The sequence below is a fragment of the Rhinoderma darwinii genome, chromosome 1, assembly GCF_050947455.1.
Source record: "Rhinoderma darwinii isolate aRhiDar2 chromosome 1, aRhiDar2.hap1, whole genome shotgun sequence".
In the NCBI taxonomy this organism is placed as follows: Eukaryota; Metazoa; Chordata; class Amphibia; order Anura; family Rhinodermatidae; genus Rhinoderma; species Rhinoderma darwinii.
Window position 1 is genome coordinate 538453854 of NC_134687.1, and position 13391 is coordinate 538467244.

Below are 13391 nucleotides of genomic sequence, written 5' to 3' on the forward strand. Positions count from 1 at the left end.
AATAAAATAAAATTGGAAAGAACGATGTGGGGTCCCCCCCAATTTTCATAACCAGCCAGATGCAACACAGCAGCAGCAGGCAGCATTACCAGTGTGGGAGGGCCACTGTTTTTGGCCTTCCCCAGCCTAATACTACCAGCCTGCGGCCACCCCGGTGCCTGCCCGTCGCTACAGATGGTCGGGTACTGGTTCGTACCCGGCTCTTCCCAGTACCCCTGGTGGCGGTGGGTACCGGGGTAATAATGGGGGTTAGTGTAGCCTCTGCACCGGCTAACATTAAGCCCCGCCTTAGTAATGGAGGTTGTCAATCAGCCAGCGGCCATTACTAAGGCGGTGATAATAAAGTTTAAAAAGATACAAGCACATAGAAAAAATGTTTTATTGAAATAAAAAAACACAACCCTCATTAACCATTTTATTGAGAATTAAAAAAAACGCCGAAATAGAAGTCCTCGTATCCGAAGTCCAACAACCGAACCTGTAAAAAACCACAAACACACAAAAATAATCAGTAACACATAAAGAAGCAAAATTATTATTCTTACCTATCCTGGGTCCAGCGCTGGAGACGCAATGTCAGCGAGCGGAGTCCTGTATCTAATCCAATCATGTGTGATACTGTCTGCTGGGCCCTGTATCTAATCGTATCTTGTGTGATACTGTCTGCTGAGCTGTGTATCTAATCCTATCATATGTGATACTGTCTGCTGAGCCACTGTATCTAATCCTATCATGTGTGGTACTGTCTGCTGAGCCACTGTATCTAATCCTATCATGTGTGATTTTTTCCAAGAAGAACAAACCCGATTTTTCTGGCTTCTCCCCATCCTCCTATATGCTATTTACATTGTGAAGCCCAAAACGGAATGTCATATTCAAGATGTGGCTTTACAAGGGATTCATCGAGGGGTAATATTACAGTAGCATCACCGGTTTTTATCTCTTTTTATACACCCTAAAATCATATTCACTTTTGCAACTGCTGCTTGACATTTAGTGCCGATGCGTAGCTCACTTGTAACCAGAATACCTAGGACCTTCTCTTGTTCTGTTATACAGTTTTATCCCATTTAATATATACGCCTTAATACTATTTATGAGGCCTAGGTGCATTTATCAACATTAAAATTCATCTGCCATGTTTTTGGGACTCCGTTCATGGGTTCCGTCGGAGCTTTCCGTCAGGGGAACCCATGAATGGAATCCTAACTGAAACAAACGGAAACCATAGGATTCTGTTTGCATCACCATTGATTTCAATGGTGATGGATCCGGTGCAAATGGTTTCAGTTTGTCACCATTGTTTAAGGGTTTTGTCGTTTTGACAGAATGAATAGTGCGGTCGACTATGGTATTGACTCAATCAAAACTCAAACTAAAACAATTTGCACCGGTTCCAACACCATTGAAATCAATAGTGATGCAAACGGAAGCCTATGGTTTCCGTTTGTTTCAGTAAGGATTCCGTTCATGGGTTCCTTTGACGGAAAGCTCAGACAGAACCCATGAACGGTGTCCCAACGCAGATGTGAATGAAGCCTTATCTAGGTCTTTCTGTAATATTTTACAATCAAGCTGAGTTTTAAGTACAAAAGTTTTGTAACATCAGCAAAAACTGACACTTTCAATCCCATCCATAAAGTCATTAAGTGAATGTATGAGAAAGTTGCCCAGGAGAAAGCAAATTATCTGGAAAACTATTACTACAGTAAAAATACTTTTATCTGTCATCAGTGGAACTTGTACCAAATTATAACATAGTCTGGATTATTGGATGATCATAGAAAAGTAAATAAAATTCAATTGTAAGAGTACAGAACCTTTAGGAAGAAAGCATAAAATAAAATGTTGACCCAAAATATGTTACTATAACTTTTATATCAGAGGAGTATCCTGGTTGGTTTTCTCTGCTCGGTCTTCTGATTCTGGTCTGTGACATTCCACAATACATTGCAGTGATGTGCAGGAAACAAGTAGCAGGTAGTCAGCCTTTCTGGATTATCAGATGCTGGATAAAAGTCATTTCAAAGTATGTACTAAAAAGAAAAGTAGACATTCCTAAATGATCAGTATAATTACATTTTAATTATAATGCCCAGTGCAGATGGCATTTCAGTATGCATGTCAACATCTTGCCTTCATTGCTCTACATCATTTTGGTACCACTCTGCTGTCCAAACTGCCAACTCTGATCCTCAGCTCCATTAACAAACCTTTCACTGTAAATGTAAGGCTGGGTTCACACGACCATGTTACGTCTGTAATGAACGGAACGTATTTCGGCCGCAAGTCCCGGACCGAACACAGTGCAGGGAGCCGGGCTCCTAGCATCATAGTTATGTACGATACTAGGAGTCCCTGCCTCTCCGTGGAACTACTGTCCCGTACTGAAAACATGATTACAGTACGGGACAGTTGTCCGGCAGCGAGGCAGGGACTCCTAGCATTGTACATGACTATGATGCTAGGAGCCCGGCTCCCTGCACTGTGTTCAGTCCGTGACTTGCGGCCGAAATACGTTCCGTTCATTACGGACGTAACAAGGTCGTGTGAACCCAGCCTAAAGGATATTATAGTTTATTTATTTTTTTCTTTTAAACATAAATTGTTCCTATAAATACTGTTGATTACTTAAATAATCTTAATTTCTGGGTTTAGCGAGTCGTTATGCTATTTTGAGGTTAATAAAGAGTAAGTTTGTTATAAGTTTTAAAGGTGAAGTTATGATGTAGACTCGTAACTATCCACATTTCAAATTCCCTGCAGTTACCTTGAGTTCTCCTTATGTTCTACTCCGGGTATTGTATACTGTGCCTAATGTCCAGCTAAAAAGAACACATGGGAGGAGTATTGTGAGTGGCTGGCTTGTCAGTCAGCTGCTGTCAACCAATCAGCATCACTTGAAGTGATCTCAGTAATGGCTGACAGACAAAACTCTCCACACAGCGCTCCTTCAAAATCTCTTTTTCAGTTGGATGCCAGGAACAGTATACAGAAAATTTGACTCTGGTTGCTGTATAGTTGGAGCTCTTCACGTGATGTTGACTCATGTCGCTAGGATATGCCATCAATGTCTGATCAATAGTAGTCTGACCATTGAATTCAAATGAATGGCCAACAATGTAATGCGTGGACGGGCCAGGTCCGTCAGAGTGGAGCTGCACTTACGTAGTGGCTCTCTGTTCTAGCTCCATCTATAACTTCTATATAAGACCCTTTTTTTTAAAAAAAAACAAAAAACAAAACACCAGTCTTTATTCATTTCCATCAGTATGCACCATAGAAATCTTTAACACAGATTTTTCAGAACGGAAACCTCAGAAGCATGGTAACAAAATACTGAGTTCTATAATTAGTATATTTTTATTAATGTTGTAATATATTTCTGGATATTATGATCAATATGTATCAACTAAGCTTATAGTTTTTATACATATTTATGTGAAATATACTGTAGTCACCTATTTTAGGCTCTGTTCACATCTGCGCTTGGGTCCCGTTCTCACGTTCCGTCGGAGGTTTCCGTCAGAATGGGACCCTGAGCAGACACAAACTGACACCGACGGAAACCAGAGGTTTCCATCGACATTGAATTTAATGGTGACGGAGCCGGTGCCCATGGTTTCTGTTTGTTTCTTTTGTGCACCGGATCCGTAGTTTTGCCGGAAGCAATAGCGTAGTCAACAACGCTATTGCTTCCGGCAAAACGACGGGTCCGGCGCACAAAAGACACAAACGGAAATCACGGGCACCGGCTTCGTCACCATTGAAATCAATGGTGATGGAAACGGAAATCTCTGGTTTCCTAGGAGAGAGTAAAAGAGACACGGCGCCACATAGTGCAAATAAAAGCAGGATAAAAAATGGAGCTACTTATATAATATAAAAATGCTCAACTTGGGTTGTAGACACTGACAGGTGTCACAACAGGGGGAGAGATGCGTATAAAAAGCTGCTGCCGGGTCCGTAACACAACAAACGGAGTTTGCTGTCAGGTAACAGTAAAAAAAGAGTAGAAAAAATGGACCAAAAGGCGCTGCTAATAATGGCAAGGCTAGGTAACTCAAAGCATTAAATAGTATTTATCAACAGTGGACAAGCTACGCGTTTCAACGCCGGACCGGCGTCTTCATCAGGCCAATACAGACAGTGCAACATTACAACGGTTTAAATACAGAAAAAATAATAAATTACAATTAACTGCAAGGTGAGAAAATACAGCCAAACGGCAGGTCAAAGGTCAAATGTCAATCATTACGTCACAAATAACGCACATCCACAGAATCAATTAATTAACCCAAAAATTTAAGAATACAAAAAACACTAAACCTGTACTAAATACGATAATGGAAAAAATTGGAGAATAAGTGACTATACATAAGTAAATAAAAAATATAAGAAAATTATTTTTGGCGGTTCTTTTTTCTGATTGACAGCTAATTGTTATTCATTTTATCTGTATTTAAATCTTTTTAAATCGCACTGTCTGTATTGGTCTGATGAAGACGCCGGTCCGGCGTTGAAACGAGTAGCCTGTCCACTGTTAATAAATACAAATTAATGCTTTGAGTTACCTAGCCTTGCCATTATTAGCAGCGCCTTTTGGTCCATTTTTTCTACTCTTTTTTACCTCTGGTTTCCGTCGGTGTCAGTTTGTGTCTGCTCAGGGTCCCGTTCTGACGGAAACCTCCGACAGAACGTCAGAACGGGACCCCCAACGCAGATGTGAACAGAGCTTTACTGAACATTTCCACCAAAATAAGTAAAACTTTAATATATAAACATAAAAAAATCTCCAATTTCATTTTCTCACACTAGAATTCTAGTTTCTTAAGAATGCAACCAGGACTAATATAGTTTATTTGTTACTTACATGACTAGTAGTTTCACAACTTCCTTCTCAACTGTGACTAAACCTTTATGTGAAATGTTTGCATAAGTAGCAGTATAAACTTCTCATTTAAAGGCTATGTAAACATTTGAAAGGGTATTTTTTTTGTTTTAATAAAAATGGCAGTGTGTTTGGTGCAAATGTATAATTAGTTTTTATTAAAAATTCCTTTTACGTTTTGAGATACAGCTGCTCTGTATTCTCTATACAGAACAGCTGTAGCTTACGCTGAATCATGAATACATCAGTTCCACGGGACAGACGGGTTCAGTGTCAGCGGGGATCCACCTGTAATCGATCACATCTAAGATTATAACGTAGGTGGATCCTGAACCCGTCAGTCCCGCGGACCTAACGGATTCATCTCTTAGTGCACGATACAGCTGCTCTGTATGCAGAATACAGAGCAGCTGTATCTCAAAAAGTAAAAATAATTTTTAATTAAAAACTCATAAATTTGCACAAAACACACTGATTTACTTTTTTATTAAAAAAACCCTTTCAAATATGTACATAGTGCAATACCTGCATTCCCCGCTTACCGGCAGCCGCGACCGCAGGACTCTGGATCCCCGCCGGCGTCTCCTTCCCCAGGGATGCAGGCACATTCTGCTCTCTCCTTCGGCCTGTGCTCGTCCCCGACCTTAAAGGACCAGCGCGAGCACCAGGAATATTGCTCCATACCAACCCCAGCACACCCTGGACATTAAAACGAACTTTTCCCACTTCCTCATTGCCCGAGCAATGTTGTTTCTAACTGTGTGTGTTAGTCTGCAAAGATTCCATTGTCTGTTCCTCTATCCGATGTCCGTGTCAAGTCCAGTGTCTGTGACGACTTCAGTATCCGTTACCCGTGTCCGTGTCAAGTCCAGTGTCTGTGACGACTTCAGTATCCGTGACTAGTGTCTGTGTCAATTCCAGTGTCCGCGACGACTTCAGTATCCGTGTCTGGTGTCCGTGTCAAGTTCAGTGTCCGTGACAACTTCAGTATCTGTGTCTGGTGTCCGTGTCAAGTCCGGTATCCGTGACAACTTCAGTATCCATGTCCTGTATCCGAGACAAGTCAGATTATACAGCACAAGCCAGCATCCGATTATACAGCACAAGCCAGATTCCGATTATACAGCACAAGCCAGATTCCGATTATCCAGCACAAGCCAGCTTTCGATAATCTGGCACAAGCCAGTTTCCGATTATCCAGTACAAGCCTGTTTCCGATTATCCAGCACAAGCCTGCTTCTGGTTATCTGGCACAAGCCAGCTTCATATAATCCGGCACAAATTAGCTTCTGATAGTCCGGCACAAGCCAGCTTCCGATAAACCATCACAAACCAGCTATCCAGGTACTCTAGTCCTAGTGACTGTTACTGACATTTGTTTGGCCAGCTGCTACTCCGTTACGGCAAAGTGGCACAGTGGGTCCACATTCTCCAGAGCCGTGACACATAGCCTTTAACCAAACATCTATGGTATCCAGGTTTCTTCCTGTTGTCTTTGTAACATTGTTTATAATGTGTTCTTATTAATGGTCACTTGCATGTAAAAGCCTAAAAGCTGTCAGTGATAAATTCTAAAACTATATGAAAAATTGTCCATGTTTATAAAAGCTTTCTGTACAGAGCAGGGTTTTTCAATCTTTTTCTACTGGGGCTTCACCAATCAGAACAGAACACGGATTCCTTTAGCCTCACTAGTGATTAAAGTCCATGGCAAAATCTAAAATGTCTTAATTTATCTTTTATTTATCTCCTGAACCCAATATAAAATCAAATGAATCAAAAAACTAGTCAATTATTTTACAAAGCCAGAACTTGGTAAAGCCAGAGAAAGGCTATTTATTGGGCACAGGCAATAATTAAACTGAAGCCAGGCTAATTGTACCGGCATATTATCCCGGGTATGATTGTGATGGACAGAACTGAAAATTAACTCAATATTGATCGTCTTTTTTTTAATCCCCTTTACATTATGCTATTCATACCTGCAGTCCTGCAATGTCTGAGATATAAAGGAGTGGGCATACATACTTGCATTACTATCAGAGTAAGGCTTAATTTACATAATCGTATTATGAAAAAAAAATGGGAAAAAAAATGACGGAATTGCTTTTTTATGTAGTCGTCCATACTAAAAAATGTATAAACTCGTTCTGCAAAAACAAGGCCTAGAATAGCTATGTAGCCTTAAAAATATATAGATTTTTATGTCCAATAGAATGCAAAGAGGCAAAAATGAAAACAATTATCTTTGGCACGGTCCTTAAGGATTTAAATGCAACATCACAACGGTGTGTCTATTCAGTACTACAATCTGAACCATGACAGATTTATTACGTTCTTTCCACCTTAAAGAGGTTTTCCCATAATCATCATTTATCACCTATTGACGATCGTTGGGTTTCTGACCGCTGGGAAGATAGTGCTCGGCTGCCCCATAGAAATTAATGGGGCGGTGGTCGAGCATGAGCACTACCACTTCATTTCTTTGGGGCTCTCAGGAACGACAAGGTAAGCCCGTTCTCGTGATGGGTGGGAGTCCCTGCAGTCGGACCCCCACCAATCAGATATTTATCATCTATCCTGTGGATAAGTGATGAATATTAATTATGGGAAAACCCCTTAAAATGCTCTGCTACACTGAAATATTTAACTACGTAGCTCAAAGAATGATAATAGTAAGACCTGCATCCAGATCACACAATACAATGCTTTGTACTGAGCAGTTAGACAAATCTCTGAAATGAGGGTCAGTCAGCAACAATAGAGATGAGCGAACCGGGACAACCGAACCCGGTTTCGGTCCGAACTTCCGGAAAAGTTCGGTTCGCAGCGAATCCGAACTTCACCGGGTTCGGCCGAACCCGTTTTGACCGAACCCGGTCAAAAACATTATACAAATCGGCAGCCACTTGTCTCTATCAATCACTGATAGAGAAAAGAGGCTGCTGATTAAAAATAAAATAAAAAGCATTTCATACGTACCCGGTCGTCTTGGTGACGAGTCCCTCTTCTTCCTCCAGTCCGACCTTTTCTGACGCGGCAGCCTGTGATTGGCTGCAGAGGCCTCTGCAGCCTGTGATTGGCTGCAGAGGCCGCGGCAGCCTGTGATTGGCTGCAGCGCTCACATGGGCTGCATCGTCATCAAGGAATGTCGAGAGGGACGCGTCACCAAGGCAACGGCCAGGAGACCGGACTGGAGGAAGCAGGGAGTTCCCGGTAAGTATGAACGTCTTTTTTTTTACAGGTACTGTGATCGGTAGTCACTGTCCAGGGTACTGAAACAGTTACTGCCGATCAGTTAACTCTTTCAGCACCCTGAACAGTGACTATTTAGGGTATGTGCACACACACTAATTACGTCCGTAATTGACGGACGTATTTCGGCCGCAAGTACCGGACCGAACACAGTGCAGGGAGCCGGGCTCCTAGCATCATAGTTATGTACGATGCTAGGAGTCCCTGCCTCTCTGCAGGACAACTGTCCCGTACTGTAATCATGTTTTCAGCACGGGACAGTAGTTCCACGGAGAGGCAGGGACTCCTAGCATCGTACATAAGTATGATGCTAGGAGCCCGGCTCCCTGCAGTGTGTTCGGTCCGGTACTTGCGGCCGAAATACGTCCGTCAGTTACGGACGTAATTAGTGTGTGTGCACATACCCTTACTGACGTCGCCTAGCAATGCTGCCGTAATGACGGGTGCACACATGTAGCCACCCGTCATTACGGGGCATCATGCACACGACCATAAAAACACCCGTTATCACGGGTCGTAATTACGACCCGAAATAGCGGGCCCATAGACTTCTGTTAGCCACGGGTACCTTCCCGTTTTCTCACGGGAAGGTGCCCGTGCTGTTAAAAAGATAGAACATGTTCTATTTTTTTATTTTACGGGCCGTGCTCGTAATTACGACTCGTAACTACGAGCACGGCCGGCCGGCCACGGGCAGCCGGCCGCTTTTGCGAACCGTGCTGTCATTATAATTATAGCAGCACGGCCCGTAAAATAGAAAAATAGAACATGTTCTATTTTTTTAACGGCACGGGCACCTTCCCGTGAGAAAACGGAAAGGTACCCGTGGGTAACAGAAGTCTATGAGCCCGTTATTGCGGGTCGTAATTCCGAACCGCAATAACGGGTGTTTTTACGGTCGTGTGCATAATGGGAGCACGGCTCGGAAAAACGAACGGCTGCCCGTGCTCATCTCCTGAAATACTCTGTGCTGCCTTAAACTCTGTGGACAGGTCAGGATCCTGTTTATTTTAAATGCTGCTAGGGAACCCGCTCGATCCACTATATAAGGCTACGCTACAGTGCAGCTTTTAAAAGAAACAGGATCCTGACCTGTCCACAGAGTTTAAGGCAGCACAGAGTATTTCAGGAGATGAGCGTGCAGATTCAGTGCTGCTGTGAACTCTGCTCTTACCATTACGTAGCTCTCAGTCTGTTACCTCTCCTCCACTCCTGTCCTCAAGAACACCTTCACATGATTGGCAAGTCACCACGTAATGGTAAGAGCAGAGTTCACAGCAGCACAGAGTATTTCAGGAGATGAGCATGCGGATCTTGTACGTGGTGGTGACTTGCCAATCATGTGAACGTGTTATAGAGGACAGGAGTGGAGGAGATGTAACAGACTGAGCTACGTAATGGTAAGAACAGAGTTCACAGCAGCACAGAGTATTTCAGGAGAGGAGCTTGCAGATTCAGTGCTGCTGTGAACTCTGCTCTTACCATTACGTAGCTCAGTCTGTTACCTCTCCTCCACTCCTGTCCTCAATAACACCTTCACATGATTGGCAAGTCACCACCCCGCACAAGATCTGCACGCTCATCTCCTGAAATACTCTGTGCTGCTGTGAACTCTGCTCTTACCATTACGTGGTGACTTGCCAATCATGTGAAGGTGTTCTGGAGGACAGGAGTGGAGGAGAAGTAACAGACTGAGAGCCACGTAATGGTAAGAGCAGAGTTCACAGCAGCACTGAATCTGCATGCTCATCTCCTGAAATACTCTGTGCTGCCTTAAACTCTATGGACAGGTCAGGATCCTGTTTCTTTTAAATGCTGCACTGTAGCGCAGCCTTATATAGTGGATCGAGCGGGTTCCCCAGCAGCATTTAAAAGAAACCGTGTTTGTGTATGTGTGTGTTTGTGTATATATGTGTGTTTGGGTATGTGACTTTGTCTGTTTTTGTTTTTATATGTGTGTTTGTGTATATGTGTGTGTGTGTATATATGGGTGTGTTTGTGTATATGCGTTTGTGTATATGTTTGTGTATATATGGGTGTATTTGTGTATATGTTTGTGTGTAGATGTTTGTGTGTGTTTTTGTATATGTGTGTGTTTGTGTATATGGGTGTGTGTTTGTGTGTATATATGGGTGTGTTTGTGTATATGTGTTTGTGTATATGTGTGTTTGGGTATGTGTGTTTTTGTTTGTATATGTGTTTGTGTATATGTGTTCGTGTATGTGTGTGTGTATAACTGTGTGTGTGTGTGTTTGGATATGTGTGTTTTTGTTTGTATATGTGTGAGTTTGTGTATATGTGTGTGTGTGTTTGTCTGTTTATGTGTGTGTGTGTGTGTGCGTGTGTGTGTTTGTATATCTTGTTGTGTTTGTGTATATATGTGTGTTTGTGTATGTTTGTTTGTGTGTGCGTGTATATATGTGTGTAGGTGAGTAGAAGTATTGTTATTGTTCACATTGATAACTGTTTTTTTATGTTGTTGCAGATTTTGATGTACCGATTGGACTACATCTTCGATTCGTTGGACTACTGCGTAGATCTACGTTTTTTCAAATTTTAATAAAATGGTTAACGAGGGTTTTGTTGGGGATTTCTTATTTCAATAAAAAAGAATTGTCTTTGTGTTTTTTTTTAAACTTTATTAGTGCCTAGATAATGGCAGTTGGCTGATTGACAGCGTCCATTATTAAGGCGGTACTTAGTGTTAGCCGGTGCAGAGGCTAGCACTAACCACCCATTATTACCCCGGTACCCACCACCACCAGGGGTGCCGGGAAGAGCTTGGTACGATCCAGTACCCGACCATCTGTTGTGATGGTCGGGTACTGGGGCGGCCGTAGGCTGGTATTATGAGGCTGGGAAGGGCCAAAATCAGTGGACCTTCCCACCCTTGTAATGCTAGGCTGCTGCTGCTGTGTTGTATCGGGCTGGTTATAAAAATGGGGGGGAACCCCTCGTCGTTTTTTTTTTTTGAATTTAACAAATTTAGCAATAGACGGGTCCCCCACATTTTTAATAACCAGCCATATACAAGGCCGCAGCAGTCTGGCATTACATTGGTGGGAAGGGCCACTGGTTTTGTCCATTCCCAGGCTAATAACACTGTGTTGTATGTGGCTGGTTATGATAAATTGGGTGGAACCCCATGTCTTTTAAAAAGAAAAAATTTAAATAAATAATTTTAAAAAATGACGTGGGGTCCCCCCCACTTTTATAACCAGCCAGATACAACACAGCAGCAGCAGCCTAGCATTACAAGGGTGGGAAGGTCCACTGTTTTTGGCCCTTCCCAGCCTCATAATACCAGCCTGCGGCCGCCCCAGAGCCCGACCATCCCAACAGATGGTCGGGTACTGGATCGTACCTGGCTCTTCCCGGCACCCCTGGTGGTGGTGGGTACCGGGGTAATAATGGTGGTTAGTGTTAGCCTCTGCACCGGCTAACACTAAGCCTCGCCTTAGTAATGGATGCTGTCACTCAGACAGCGGCCATTACTAAAGTGGTAGTAATAAAATTTGAAAAGAAAAAGACAAAGATATAGATAAAATATTTTATTGAAATAAAGCACCCCCAACACAACCCTCATTAACCATTTTATTGTAGAAAAAAAACACGTCATCTAAGTAGTCCTCGAAACCGACGTAGTCCAAACACCAAACCTGTGGAAAAAAAAAATTTAATAAAACATGTCGTAGGCTTAGATTCAGTTTAATGTGTGATACTGACTGTTATACCATGTATAGAAGCCTGCCGTGAAGTTGACTTAGATACAGGGCGCCAGCAGACAGTATCATACATGGCCATACATACATATATACAAACATACATACAAGCATGCACATATATACATGCAAATATACATACATGCAAACATACACACATATATACATGCAAACTATCATACATACATGCATACACACACACACATGAAGACATACATACAAACAAACATGCAAAGATACATACATACATATATACAAGCATGCACAAATATACATGCAAACATAATTACATACATGCACATATATATAAACATACATGCAAAAATAAAAACATGCAAACATACATACATGCACATATATACATACATACATGACAACATACATACAAACATACATGACAACATACATACATGCAAACATACATACACACATGCAAACATATATACATGCAAATATACATACAAACATGCACATGTATACATACATGCCAACATACATGCAAACATACATGCACATATATACATACATACATGACAACATACATACATGCAAATATATACATGCAAATATACATACATACACACATGCACATATATACATACATGCCAACATACATGCACATATATACATACATGACAACATACATACATACATACATACATGACAACATACATATATATATATATATATACACACATGCAAATATACATACAAACATGCATACATACATACATGCAAACATACATTCATGCAAACACACATACATGCAAACATACATACATTCATGCAAACATACATACAAATATACATACACACATGCACATATATACATACATACATACATGACAACATACATACATACATACATACATACATACATGACAACATACATGCAAAAATACATACATGCAAACATACATACATGCAAATATATACATGCAAATATACATACAAACATGCACATATATACATACATGCCAACATACATGCACAGATATACATACATGCCAACATACATACATACATACATGCCAAAAAAAATAATAATACGTTCATACTTACTTTCCTCCAGTCCGGCCTCCAGCGATGACGTTTCATCCATGTCGCCGCTGCAGCCTGTGATTGGCTGCAGAGGCGGTCACGTGGGATGAAGCGTCATCCTGGCGTGCGTGACCGCCACTACAGCCTGTGATTGGCTGCAGCGGCGAAAGGGATGAAACGTCATCGCTGGAGGCCGGACAGGAGGAAAGTAAGTACGAACGTATAATTTTTATTTTTTTATTACATTTATTAAAATGGTATTTTCCGCGCGCCGAGCATGTACTGTGAAGGTTGCTGAAAGAGTTAGTGCAGCCCATTAACTCTATCAGCACCCCGGACAGTAGCATGCTCGGCGCACGTAAGTGACAGGTTCGGTCAGAACTAGTTCGGTCCGAACCGAACTTTTTTGTGAAATTCGGCGAACTAGCCGAACCGAACTTTTGATAAGTTCGCTCATCTCTAAGCAACAACAACATGATGCT

General features: G+C 41.9%; 1 long non-coding RNA gene across 1 annotated transcript in view; it reads right to left on the reverse strand.

Annotated features, from left to right (window-relative positions):
• Positions 1–1827: 1827 nt before the first annotated feature.
• LOC142745226 (uncharacterized) overlaps positions 1828–13391 on the reverse strand; it is a 66641-nt gene continuing 55077 nt past the window's right edge. Inside the window, exon 3 of the long non-coding RNA XR_012881681.1 lies at positions 1828–2036. This is a non-coding gene — a long non-coding RNA (uncharacterized LOC142745226). The remainder of the gene's footprint in view (positions 2037–13391) is intronic.